This window comes from Misgurnus anguillicaudatus, chromosome 10 (assembly GCF_027580225.2).
Source record: "Misgurnus anguillicaudatus chromosome 10, ASM2758022v2, whole genome shotgun sequence".
Lineage (NCBI taxonomy): Eukaryota > Metazoa > Chordata > Actinopteri > Cypriniformes > Cobitidae > Misgurnus > Misgurnus anguillicaudatus.
Window position 1 is genome coordinate 24,561,876 of NC_073346.2, and position 13,639 is coordinate 24,575,514.

At 34.9% G+C, this 13,639-nt stretch overlaps 1 protein-coding gene and 1 long non-coding RNA gene across 2 annotated transcripts in view; one reads left to right on the forward strand and one right to left on the reverse strand.

Annotated features, from left to right (window-relative positions):
• mef2d (myocyte enhancer factor 2d) overlaps nt 1–1,548 on the reverse strand; it is a 66,951-nt gene extending 65,403 nt beyond the window's left edge. Inside the window, exon 1 of the mRNA XM_055210198.2 lies at nt 1,311–1,548. The gene's annotated coding sequence lies outside the window, so the exon portion shown is untranslated. The remainder of the gene's footprint in view (nt 1–1,310) is intronic.
• Nucleotides 1,549–2,138: 590 nt separating this feature from the next.
• On the forward strand, nt 2,139–4,436 carry LOC141367357 (uncharacterized). The gene is made up of 3 exons (XR_012371719.1): nt 2,139–2,192; nt 3,470–3,634; nt 4,258–4,436. It is a non-coding gene; the product is annotated as an uncharacterized lncRNA (long non-coding RNA).
• Nucleotides 4,437–13,639: the final 9,203 nt, after the last annotated feature.

Genomic DNA, 13,639 nt, shown 5'->3' on the forward strand with positions numbered 1-13,639 from the left:
AACGCAGCTCTTAGGGCTGATATTATCCATGATTTATTGCAAGGAGGAGGAGTTAGTACATTAGAATTAAAGAATGAATAAAATCTGCAGCAAGACAGTTGCATTTTGATGTTGCGTGCGTCAAGGCAACAACGGTCACTTCTGTTGCGTGTAAGCATGTTTGCATACTCATTTGCAAAGCACTGAAATGTATGTATTTTCCCATAACAATAAAGTACATACTTTAAGGACATAATGTATAACTAAGCAATCTGGGACGTCTTTATTTACTTTATTTAGTTATCCCCTGGTGGAAGCATATAAGCATTGAGTCACCAGAGACAGAAACGACACCCTGCAGAGAATCACGACACCACAGTACCTGTCTGCCTGACCCAGACAGTCAACCCATTATGACATTCAGCCCGGAATGGCAGCTAAAATACTGCTGCCACAAAACAAACCATACACTAAGGCTTGTAGGACTAGGATGAGGTCATTTCGTACTTTGTAAACTTTAGTTTAAAGCAGATTGAGGAGATACGTTCACTGACGTTACTTCTCCCAAAAGCACTGGAAGAAAAACAACAGTTTTAAGTATTCGTTAACTATAATAATTAAGTTATAAACAGCGCAGATACACCAAAAACACGTTGTTGCATAACATAGAGAGAGGGTGGTGTCGCAGAACTGCGTAGGTTAAACCAAACTTGTTTATAGTCTGAGAGTAGGAGCAACCAAACTTTAGTGTGGCTTCAATGGTGAAAAATTCAGTTCACTCAAAAAACAAACATTTATTGTCGTCCATCAAAACCACCGCGTCAGTAAATAACATATAAGTTACACCACATAACATACAATACAACTAGTGTACTGTTCAATGAGCTATAATCTGTGCGACTGCATCAAAATCATGTTGACATTTCAGACAGCGACTAAATCTGACAGCCCGTCACAACAACGAATACCTTTCACATCAGCTCGATATGGCAGGAGTAATCTTTAAAATGATCTACAATAAAATATTTATAGGAAAGTAACGTACAGTAATTGGACTGGGGTGTTAAGGTCTTGAATCCATCTTAAGAATTGGTTATTAAAAGCCTAGTCTGAACCTCCATGTCTCAAGCTTCCATTTCAGACGCGAGTCTTGCCTCCTCTGATGCAATTAAAATGCGCATATAACAACTCTTGCGACGGTGTTTGTGTGTGTATCAAATATAAAAATCATGGATTTTGCGATAAGAGGATTTGTAAAGACAAATTTGTGATGCGAGGAAGAATCAATCGGTGCTCTTAAAATATACAACTGGACGAGATGAACGACTTACCCGGAGCAGCTAGATCCACATCTGTGCGATAAACACCAGGATTCTTATTGCCCGTACACGTGAAACAAGAACACTGAAAACCAAACCAGGCAAGAAAATAAAAAATACCGATAAATTGTTAGCAATAATATGTGGAATCCTTAACTCCTGTTTAGGGTTATTATTTAGCCCGTACAGTCAAAAACGTTCATGTACAAAGTGTCCTATCCACCATGTCTGGCGATGCACTATGATGGACAGATAAGTGGCCAATCAGGAATAAGCTTTGTAAATTTTGCCCAATCGGATTACAAGTATGCGGACTGCTGCTTATGGAAGCAGAGCTGGTGGGCGGGGCTTATGTGCAGTAGGAAGAGATCATACTGAAGCGGCTTACGTATTCATCCGCCTTCCCATCTAAAAAAAATCCCATTCTGAGAAAAGAGAAATTATTTTCTGTTTTCACCTTTTAGAGCTGGAATGTTGAAATAACTTTTTAGATTGTATATTTACACTTTTGTCGTTAAAATAGCACTTATCGTAATGATGTAATCGTAATTAGACGCTGTAATAAAAACACATGTATCAGTTGTACACAGTTCAATAGGTTACGTCAGCCAATATACCGTTTCCCAAAGCTTGCAATTCGTAAAACAATCTCAGAGCTGCGTTATATTAAGATCATGTATCAATTTAACCACACATATACATGACATTTAAATGTTTAAAGAATATTATTTAAAATTAAAAAGTATATTAATATTATCTGACCCGGATATACAAAATATAAGACATTTCGAGAATCCAATATAAAAGTGGAAAGACCTATGTTTCGTGGAGGAATACACTGTTTACAGGGGGAATGGGAGTGATGCAGACCAAAAATGAAAATGTCGGCGTGCAGTGAGTTTACACATTGGCTTGTTATTTTAAGTGAAAGTAGTTTCGCGGGTTTGAATATATTATCATCATCATTATTAAAGGATTAAATTATAAGAATGCTCTTGCGACATATAGCTGCGTACGTCACCGCTATAGAGGAGCACTTAAAGTCACACGACTCAAAACAAAACTCCTTTAGTCGGCCTTTTCATACAGTATACGGTTATAAACGCAGTTGATGTAGGGAGAAGCTCTTACAAACTTGCAAAGCAATCAAGTAATATGCAATGAGTGTGATTTAAAAAAAAACTTTCCTTGTGGGTTTTTGCAGGTCTTAAGTACAACTTTGTAACTGGGAAGTGTTTGATAAAGAAAAACATCAAATACGTCTTTAATAAACTAAAAACACGCCTAGTTGATGTAGTACTAAACTCTGTTATTTTATATATTTGTTTTAATAATAAAAAGAGTTAAAGGAGTGTAGATTTGTAAACATCCTTACCTGTGCTAGAGAGAGATTACTCTCATTTCTTATGTAAGGAGCTTATGCACTGGGGTTTTGTGGAAGAGCATTTTTTACAAACAGATGGACACCCTGTTGCCCTCTCTCAGATCGCTTGCGTACTGCATGCAGCCTGTGTGATAAACAAAATGCCATGCAGCCACAAAACCTTCACTGGAGACAAAAACGATCGTGAAAGTGGGGCTGCAGTGCTTTCATGATGACATAGACAAGCCCCCTCTCATCTGGGATCAGATATGGACTGACCACACAAGACAGTTATGAGAGAGTAGGAACATTGTATGGTGTGAATAACAAAAGTTTTAAATTTCTCTGGATGTACTAATATTTGATTTGCATGCTCAACGTAATGCCTCATAAAATACTTACACTCCTATAAATGTTTTCCAGTTAATGTATAAAGTGGTAGATCTGGATCTGATTCTGTGCTCAGTATGGGCTGTTAGAGTTATAGGTTTGGGATAATTTATTCGACAGATCAGAGGTAATGTGTCAAGGTTAATAGTTGTCACTGGCCTGTAGTACCTGCCTGCTAGAATGTGTTTCAAATCAGTTCCTTTTAGAACTGTAAAGGCCTGGAAGTTACATTTTACAGATGGATTCTCAATTGTTTTCTCAATGTCCTTCTTTCTTCCTTTATTTTTTCTTCATTCTTTCTTTAACACAGAGATGTTGATTGTTTGTCTTTTTCTCCATTTTTCTCTATGTATCACTTCGTCTGATTACGTCTACCATCACTTTGTCTTTTTCTTTATTTCTGAATGTATTAATCCAGATGAAAGGTGTGTGGGTGAAAATTTTCCTCTCTGCAGTGACCCGCTGATCTTCTGCACTTGGCTTCCGTAGCATCCTGTCTGCTGCCTAGCAACTCTCAGTATCTATGGCAACAAAGCCAACAAACCCTCCTGTCTCCATCAAACATACCCCACAATGAGCTGCTGTAAGGATGGCAATCAGGCAAAAATAGGAATTCAGAAAGTAAAAAGCTTAGCCAAGAACTAAATCAAAACAAAATTTTGTAAAATGATAAGCTAAATATTTTAAACGGCTAAATCACCAGTGTAAAGTAACAAAAAAGACTTTGCTGTGTTATATAATGCTACATAACAAGCCAATGCTATCACAAAATTTAATTTAATTGTGTTTACAAAATAAAAAGTAGCATTTGACATAGCGATACATAAGTGACTTGGTGGACAAATGGTTCTCTTATTTTTTTCATATTTATTTTTTAAACTTATGACAAAATTTCTTTTATTAAGGATTTTTTAAAAACATTTTTTACTGTGTGTAGCGTAACTATGTAGCGTTACCAAACAGTAACGCTACATAGAGTTGTTTGTCTTAGTTTAATTAAGCCACACCACAAATTCTCAAAATTCTTGTTATTCCTATATTTAAAATGTGTATTTATTTACTGTAATAGGCTTTATGTTCAGCTGCACTACTTCCTGAACTTCAGCCAGCTCCTTGTTTCCTGTCTGCCATTATTGGACAAACTGAAGTTCAGGAAGTAGTGCAGCTGGGCATAAAGCCTATTCTTAGATTTTAATATCTCTGTAGGACAGTGGTCTCCTGTTTTGAAATAGGCTATCCCTGAGTTTAGGCCTTACATACCTTGCTACTCTGAAATTATAGTAGTGTGGCTTGTGACGTTTTGCCCTCTAGTGGACATACCAGGATAACAGCAAAAATCTGTGCTACGTGTCAAGCATCGATTAAGATTCATCGTAAAATGAAGGTATTTTGCCAAATATATCGTAATTAAACAAGTTAATGAAAACCACAGTATATTTACAAATGTTCTTGAGTAATCGTAGAAATCCATTTATCACACTTGTGCAATTAAAATTAGGCTATAACAAATATTTGTTACACTTTATGCAGGATACAATGTGACTTCAGTTGCAACACTTTCTTATGGGAAATTTATTTTCAAATTGTTATATGCATAAAATATAAATGAGTGAATAAATGAGTATGAAAAGAGTGGGGGAAGATGAGCCATCTGTGGTTTTCAAGATGAAATTAATGATGAAATGGAAAAATGAGGTAGAAGAACAATAAAGGTATTTAAGTTAATTTCAGGATGTTTCCTGTCAATGTAAATTATTTGAATGCATCTATGACAAAGAGTTCAAATAATCATGGCTTTTTATAATGTTCCTGTGACTCAACTTGCCCGAGGAAAGATGTAAGTTGATCCAAGTAAGTTGGAAAGTTGAACCATCTGGGGTGAACTGACCATATAACTGGAAAAATAAAACTTGGTTAAAATGGATAAGTACATTTTACTGAAATGAATAAACATTTTAGGAAAATGTTTACCAGAATCTGAATCAAAAACTCCTAATCAAATTATTATCACCATGACATATGTGAAATGCAAAACCAGATAAACAGCTAGAGCTTGAAGATAAATGCAAATGACTATTCAACATTATTCACCAAATTTGTATTTGCAGCATAGTTGGTTATTTTTGTATTCATATTATTCTGTGTATGTTGCGTATATTTTTAAGGTGATTAATGTGATTTACTGTGGGTTAGTTTAATCTACATCAACGTGTCAACATATATATTTAGCTGGTTCTATATTTATTTGAATAAGTTGCAAATAAATAGGTTGCAGTTCAGATTCTCACCGCTAGATGCCGCTAAAACATTACACCTTTAAATACAATGTTGACAATGAGATTCATTACTTTTTTAAAATTAAAACTAATGATCGATTTTAAAATACATTAAGCATACATTGACTCATAGGTGCCACATGCACAGCTTTATATTATTTAATAAAATATAACATTTATTAGAATATTCTTTTAAATCAGACATCATAGAAATACAGCTACCAACCAACTGATGTTCCAGCAATTATTTTTATTATTGTTTGTGTCATCAGTTTTCTTTTGGGTGGAAGGGGGATGAACCCTACACAAGGGGGTCTCATGGTGCCCTGCTATTATGTACTGCGCAAAAACCTTAATATACTGTATATACAGGTATAAATGTGGTATTCATCCTGAAATGCTCTAAAGCTTATTGGAGGTGTCGTTTTAAAGTCCTTGGTTTGGAATTAATTTTCTAAAATTCTACAAAATAATAGTTTGCAATGACTGATTATTAAAGGGTTTACTCAAAATTGAAAACTCTCTCATCACTTACTCTCATGTTGTGACAAACCTGTATACATTTCTTTGTTCTGATAAACACAAAGGAAGATATAATGTTTGTAACCAAACCGTTCGTGGACCCTATTGATATACCCTTCCATAGTAGGAAAAAAGAATACTATGGTAGTAAGTGGGGTCCACAAAGAGTTTTGTTACAAACATTTCTTAAAATATCTTCCTTAGTGTTTTATTTAGAACAAAGAAATTTGTACAGGTTTCTAACAACTTGAGTGAGTAAGTGAAGTATACTGTTGAAGTACATACTATGATTCTAAAATAGTCATTCCAGTAGCGCCCCCTGTGGTTTTCGGTCTGTATTACAGGTCCGTGATTGTATCCTCTTGATTTTTTTGTGCAGACAACGCTGCAGAAAATAAAATGTACTGATTAAATTTGGGCACATGTACTACCTGTGTTTAAATTTTTAACAAATAATGCGTGCCATTTTGGTCATATATATATAGAAGTTAGGCCTGTAAGTAAACCGGTAACTCGTTAAGTATTCTCTATTAAAGAGTGCATAGTTAACAACAATATCACTTTTTATTAGTTATAATTCTTACTTTTTTTGATATCACAACAAACATATTAAAGATACTGAACATTAACAGTATATAGAGCCTTAACCATAATTAACCACCAGATGGCAATCAAGACTCAATGATTATACCTGAGAACGCAGACGGGCCCTCCTTAAATTCCTCTCCTACATTAAGCCCTATTTAATTAGACCATATATTTTTTGCTTTTATTATTATTTTAACCATTAACAATTCAAGTCAAATCAGTTGCAGTAAAATAATTGGAGTTAATGAGTCTTATCTCTCTCTCTCTCTCTCTCTAAAATGCTATTTATTTCTCAACTACAGCTTTAACTTCCCTGCCAAACCACACTAATATTGAATCTGTGTAAATTTGGTAATTTTTATAAATAATTAGAGACAAACACTCTAAAGAGTCCAGCTATGTACTTCATGGGCCTAATGCCATAAATTGAGCTTGCCAGGTGATTTGATCCCAATGCCTTAGAGGCCACTGAGTAATTGAAAAACTGAACAAGGTTGACATTCATTTGTCATATCCCCAAAAAATGTCTGCACATTTTTCATAATTTTCTTTGTTGATAGCTAATGTTACTTTGATGTGATCATTAGTTGTCACGTAGGTAAGTGAAAACTTCATAATGCGTATATTAAGTCGTATTGCTGGGGGTGGAGAACCTGGTAAGTAATCCGGGCTTTTTGTGAATAAAAGAAGAAATAACTCAAATCTGTTTGACTAATCTTTGCTTCTCTTGCGCGGTTATTGTGTGGGTCTGGGCCAGCAGCGGCATGGGAAGGCGGGTTTGTTGCCCCCTCCTACTGAAATTTAGCGTGTGAACAGTCAGCTTGTTCCTGGGCCAACAGAGCCCCCTTCTTTCTTCTTAAAGAGGACCGCCTGCGCGCGGAATCTAGAACCCTCTCTCAGTCTTAATTTATGCGCATATTAATTATGCTTCATTGTAATTTCCACCGTGGGATAGAGCATGCAAATGAGCAGTTTATGTTTATGTAGGTTACAATCTCCCTTAGGAGGGTGAAATTTAAACTAGCACCCAGGCCTGTTCTCATGAAGCTCACCTAAAATCAAATTTGAAATTGACAAAGTCATTTTGGGTTGCAGATATGGGCTTTCGTTTTTTTTCTTGTTATTTTAAATGAATGTTTTATTCTTTCTGGGTATTTTTTATTTTGTTTTAAGTTATTAGTTTATTTATGATGGACAGATTACCTTAAAATTATTGTATTCGTTAGAGTAAAGCCTTAACTGAAAATATTATGAGCTTTTGTATTTAGATTGTACTGTATACATCAGAGGCATGGTCCATGTATCGATAGAGCCAAACGAAAAGAAATTACAGGTAAAGAAGGCGTTTGTATTCTACAAAGACAGGGTTGTCAGCAGGCTAGCTGATTTTTTTCTGCATAAGCTATAGCAAAGAACTTAATATAGGCCTAGATGATTAATTATTTTAGATCGTTTTATTAGATTTATTTATCAGACATTAAATTTCATCTTTGCCAAATGACAGTGTTATTGAAATTCAAAGTTCCTCAATTATTTTCTGAAATTTGTTTTTGTAACACTTTATATTAACTTTAAATGCATATTATAATTCTTATCAAATATTTTATATTAATATACATTAAAATAGAGATTGATTTAGCCTATTGGCAATATTTCCACGCCTCTTCCACATACCTTAAACCAATAACTTTAAGATAAATCGTACACTGTAAAAAAATATTTGTTGCCTTAATTTTTTTGTTGAATCAACTCAGCTTTACAAGTAATTTCAACTTACTATTATTTATCTTGACTAAAGATGAGTTATTATAACTTATAAAATATAGTTGAAAAAAGTCAATTTATCTCATGTCAAGATAAATAATAGTTAATTGACATGACTTGTTAATCTGAGTTGTTTCAACAAAAAATGTAAGGCAGAAAAGATTGGTAACACTTTATTTTACGGTGTCTTTGTTACACATTTTACATGTAATTATTATAGTAATAACAGTTAATTATGCATAATTACATGCAACTAATCCTAAACCAAACCCTATTCCTAACCCCAACCCTACAGTAAGTACATGTTGTTGATGATTATTACTTGGTACTTAAATATATAATTACAATGTAACAGTGACGCCTTAAAATAAAGTGTAACCGATTTTTTTTACAGTGTATTACAAAAGTAATAGAAATGTTGCCAGTGCTTAAAACTGGTGACTTCATGTACATGTGACGCACCTGGACAGAAATTGTCTGATTTTATGTATGATCGTACAGTAACTTAATAACAATAATATCTCATAATTTAATAAGCAGCAGTGCCGAGGCAAATATTTTTACTAAATATTTTTCCCAATAACATTATAAATTTTAAAATAGATAATATGACATGTATTTCATGTTTATATTAAATAGGTACCTTTTTGTTTAGCCTAATATATATGTAATTGCGACATTAGCAATAAAGCGCATGCCACAGAAAGATTGTGCACCCGGTACGAATGTAATACATGTGACTAATGTGATATGTAAGTGTTATATTTACTAACCCACATACTAGAGAAGAGTATGGAGGGCTACAGCCAAGATCACACATTACTATGGTAATCTGAAAGAATTTATAAGGAGGCGTTCACTTCGTTTTAGATGTGTTCATCTGCATGACTGAGGTATTCCTATATTGACATTCCGCGCAACACTTGTGTTTAGGCTACTGGGATAGATTTTGGCCAGCATTTGGAGAAAATGAAGACGAACAACAGAGAGCAATTGTGTAACCCGAATGATCAGGCAATGCACGCTGAAAATGCACAGTTTATACAGATTTATGTTTATTTTCAGCAAGAAATATTTTCTTGGTTGTAGTGTACATTCGTTTCACTATGCCCAAAGCCTATAATCCATTAACATCGTTTAGATAATGGCTTCATGTTTATTTATGGTCAGTTGGTACGTTTGTAATAGGTCTCTGGAGACCAAAGTTTCCGGAAAGCACATACATTATTGGCCACATACATTAATACATCCAAAATCTGGAAAAAGTTATTTCTACACAAGACCGTGTCATTGGGATTAGATTATTTGTAATTTTTGCGACAAAACCAGTTTTGTGTAAAGTCTGAGTGACTTCAGCACTGAATCATGGACAGCGCCACACTAGAGTAGGTGGGGGGAACTATACATTTCAGTGTAGCCCCTAGACTGTTTCAAAACGACAACACTTACTTAGGCTATATGAAAACAAAACTATACTACTCTTGATTTTGCCAAGTGGTTGATGTCCTTAGGGCAACATTATGTTGCGTTATACTTCGATCAACCAATCAGATTTCAAAAATAAGTTGAGAGTTTGTTTCAACTTTAAGCTTACAATCAATTAATTGCTTAGACAATTGTTTATCACTTATCATTTCCCTCTGATTGTAAGGTTCAGTTATGGTTGGGGTTTGGGGTGGGTTTAGGTTTTATTTACAAAAATGTTGTTCTTGGGTCAGCACAGTATGTTGCCCTGAGAACATCTCTCGCTTGGAATCAACTCGAACATAGGCTCTTTAATTAAAATTATTTTAAAAAGCTCCACTATACATTTTAACAAATATATGTTTTTAAAACGGAAACATTTGACCATGTTAATGGGTGCATTTTTTTTAGCATATTGGATCTTAGACTTAGGCTATTTTAGTGGGTACAAGGGAACCATGCTGATATTACAGACGCTCAATGTTTTCTGCTCAATGAGAATGATCGCCCCTGTTGTCAAAAGACAGTGCTTTTCTTTTTAGATGTTTTTCTTTTTCGAATAAACAAGAGGGATTAGACAAATAACACTTCTTTCCCAAGGGAATGGGCCGAAGTGGACATTATTGTAAATAAAACAGTACTAAATAAAAAAGAAAACATCTAACCGTCGAATTTTACACTGAAATATTTATAGTACATTCTTTGAATTGAATCGAATCTCAGTTGTGAACTATTTGCTATATTAAAAAGGTCCACATAGGGCAGGCTATTTAAAAATTGCTACTTCTGCCAGTTAACCTAGTGTAAACGTTACTGAAATATTATTATTATTTTATACAACATGTTATCAAGTTGGTTTAAAATATTTTGTGACTTAAGGATGCACTGTAAGTTAAAACAAACACACGCACACAATTAGCACATATGCCAACACACATGCATATTTTCCTGGCACGAATTTAATGGTCAGATGTTCAAATCTGCATTTATTTTTTTAAATTTCGTTAATAGCGAAAACTTTTTCGTTTATTTTTAATAAAACAAAACGAAATTTTTAAAAGCCGAATAAAAATTCGTTCTTCGATATGATAGATTTATTATATATATGATAGCTTTATAATTAGCAGCTGTAATGCTAGGGGATCACATGAAGACTAAAGGAATTTATTTCATTTTATACTTCATAACTGATTATAACACGGGAATTTTAGGCTAACATCTTTTCTTTAGCTGAACAATGTTTGATCGTTTACTGCAAGTGTCATAAGGTGAACAAATTAAACCGCATTTATACACAATTAAATTACATTTTACTTTTTAAAATGATATATTTTAAACTCTCTCCATATAAATGTAAAACTGTAACGTCTAAACAGAATACGAAGATAAATAAATAAAATATATTAACAATAACGGATGAATTAAGTATACAGTTATGCATGTTCTAAGATTAGGCTATGCTAAAATATTATAAACGAGTGAATTGCATATATGAGTCCTCAAAAAAATGTAACTTGAGGAAAAATTAACAATTTGTAGCTCTATGTAGTTTACTCATAGTCTGTATTAGAAATTTCACAAACGCATTAAATAAACCATTCGTTCAGCATTAGTTGACATCCAGCCAAATAAAAGATTACTTCATTTCATTATTTAAAACTCGTGCTGCATGAAGCAAAGTAGTAAAATAATAGACTCTGAACGCAGACAGTTGAGTAAGAGTTAACTATCCCACTTGGAAACGGAACACCTACAAAATGGTGTGAGGGATATAAAGCATGTCACCACTGCCAACCTACAGACAACAGATTAAATAAATATAAATGTTGAGAGAAATGTCATGATGGAACTTTAATTGTGCATTAGTGTTAACCTGATGCATCGAAAAATATTTGCTCATCAATGAAATCCTCAGAAATGACAATATCACTCATAAAGTCATGCATTTAATCTGAGTGGTCTAATCTTTTACTCAACCCCATTTTGTAGTCAAACGAATTCCAGGTCATTTGCATATGCAAAACAGGGTTAATTACAAACCCTGTCAGGCGGTACGTGGGAGATGTCTGAACGCCATTTTTATTTTTTAGATAGACCAAGTTTATGGATTTGTCATCGAGAAAGGAGCTCTCATTATGTGCAATAACCAAGATAATTCGGTTAAAGTTTTAGTTTTTACGCTAATTCGTTATGAATTAACAGGTAGGCTAGGCTATGCATTACTAAAGTTAATCAGCCACTGCTTCTCGATCAGTGTTCTCCACACAAGGAACACATCTTATTGAGTGAAAGTACTGCTGACAGTTATGGGACGTTACTATACCTTTCCAGAATTTGTACAGGTCTGATAAATGACATCTGTAGTCTAAGAAGGCATATAGTTTATTAATAAAATAGTTTTTTATCATTTTATTATGGATGTTTTAGGCAGAGTGTGTTTCTGAGCTCACGTTTTAATTGTTGCGATATGAAAAGATCTGAATAAATCAGCCCATGCAATGCAATCCTTGTCATGTGCTTTACTGCACATAATCGCTTTGGGAGTTGTGAACACACTTTTATGACTAAAATCAGGGTTCTTAGTCGTCAAACACCTTTTTGGAAACACATTTTTTCTATTAGACGCACATCTAGGGGCCTTTTTTAAAACAAAAAATATAAATCTAGGGGCCTGACTCCTGGAGCACAAGGTATAATGACGTCGATTGGTGTCTTGTGAACAATGTTGCATTCACAAGCCAAACCTGTACGCACACATTTATTCACATTTTCATATGGCTAATCAGGCAATACATTTTTATCAAAATGTGTTCACTGGGAATCGAACCCACATCCTTATTTGTGCTCTGAAAAGCCTACCAATTAAGCTACAGGAAGAGAAACACTATTATTTAATACGTCATCATATTTAAAAGCATCTTCGTAATTACACTAAGCCACGTGAAAGAGGTTATGCAACAGAATCAAAGTTTTGGAAGTTCAGAACATTTCCCTTCTGTCTTCTTGAGTTTAACCAGCGCGTGCCTTTAATTACTCACAACATTCGAATACTGGAGGTCTTAAAAACAGCATGTGTTTATTTTTTTAAGAGCGTATAGCGAATGAAAGGATGTTGGAGTATCCCCTGGGAAATGAGTGAGACGTGTTGAAGCATAGGCTAGCAGAAACACGTTGTTGCTCGATAATTGACAATGACCCTGGGACGTGCCATCACTGAACAGTCACTGTCTGATTCTCACAGCATCTTTGGCGGACGCGATGCTTTTGGCGCATTATCTCAACTCATTACTTCGCGACGGGTTGGCTTTCACCAAGAGCTCGAGGCCTGCATGCCCCCGGTGCCTTTGGGAGTTTCCTCGTGCTATCGAGATCTCAAGAAAGCACAACAACCGGTGTAAATCGATGGAGTTTAAGACAGAGAGTGTTATGTTACAACCCTACGGAAGTTTTTAGAAAACACAACACCGTCGACTGACAGAGAAAAAAACAAGACTCACACGGATTCTGACAGAGTTGTCTATTTGGCAGTCGCGCCTCCTATTGAACCAGTAATTTATTCAAAGGAGATTTTTATCCCCAGCTATGTGATTCTTATGATAATCAACCGACTGAGACCCCTTTCTGTCCCCTTGTCTGGGGTCTACGTTCGGTCCTGACGGTGAAAGCTGATTTGCACGGTTTCACCCAGTGGTCACATTCCTAGACACTTGCAGAGAAAAGGCAAAGACAAAGGGTTGTCGGGAACGAGTGCACTTGATTTTATACTCTGGGTTACAGTTAAGAGTCTCTAAGTCAACGTGTTCTTGGTTATCCTACAAAAGACAATTATTTCAATTAACCACTGTACCACAGACTAATATAGGCCTTTGCAGAGTCAGATACAGAAACATATATGATGCATATAGCCAATGTGAACCTAGAAGATACCTAGATTTAACGACAAGGATTATTTTAGCCCCTTGTGCTCCTTCATG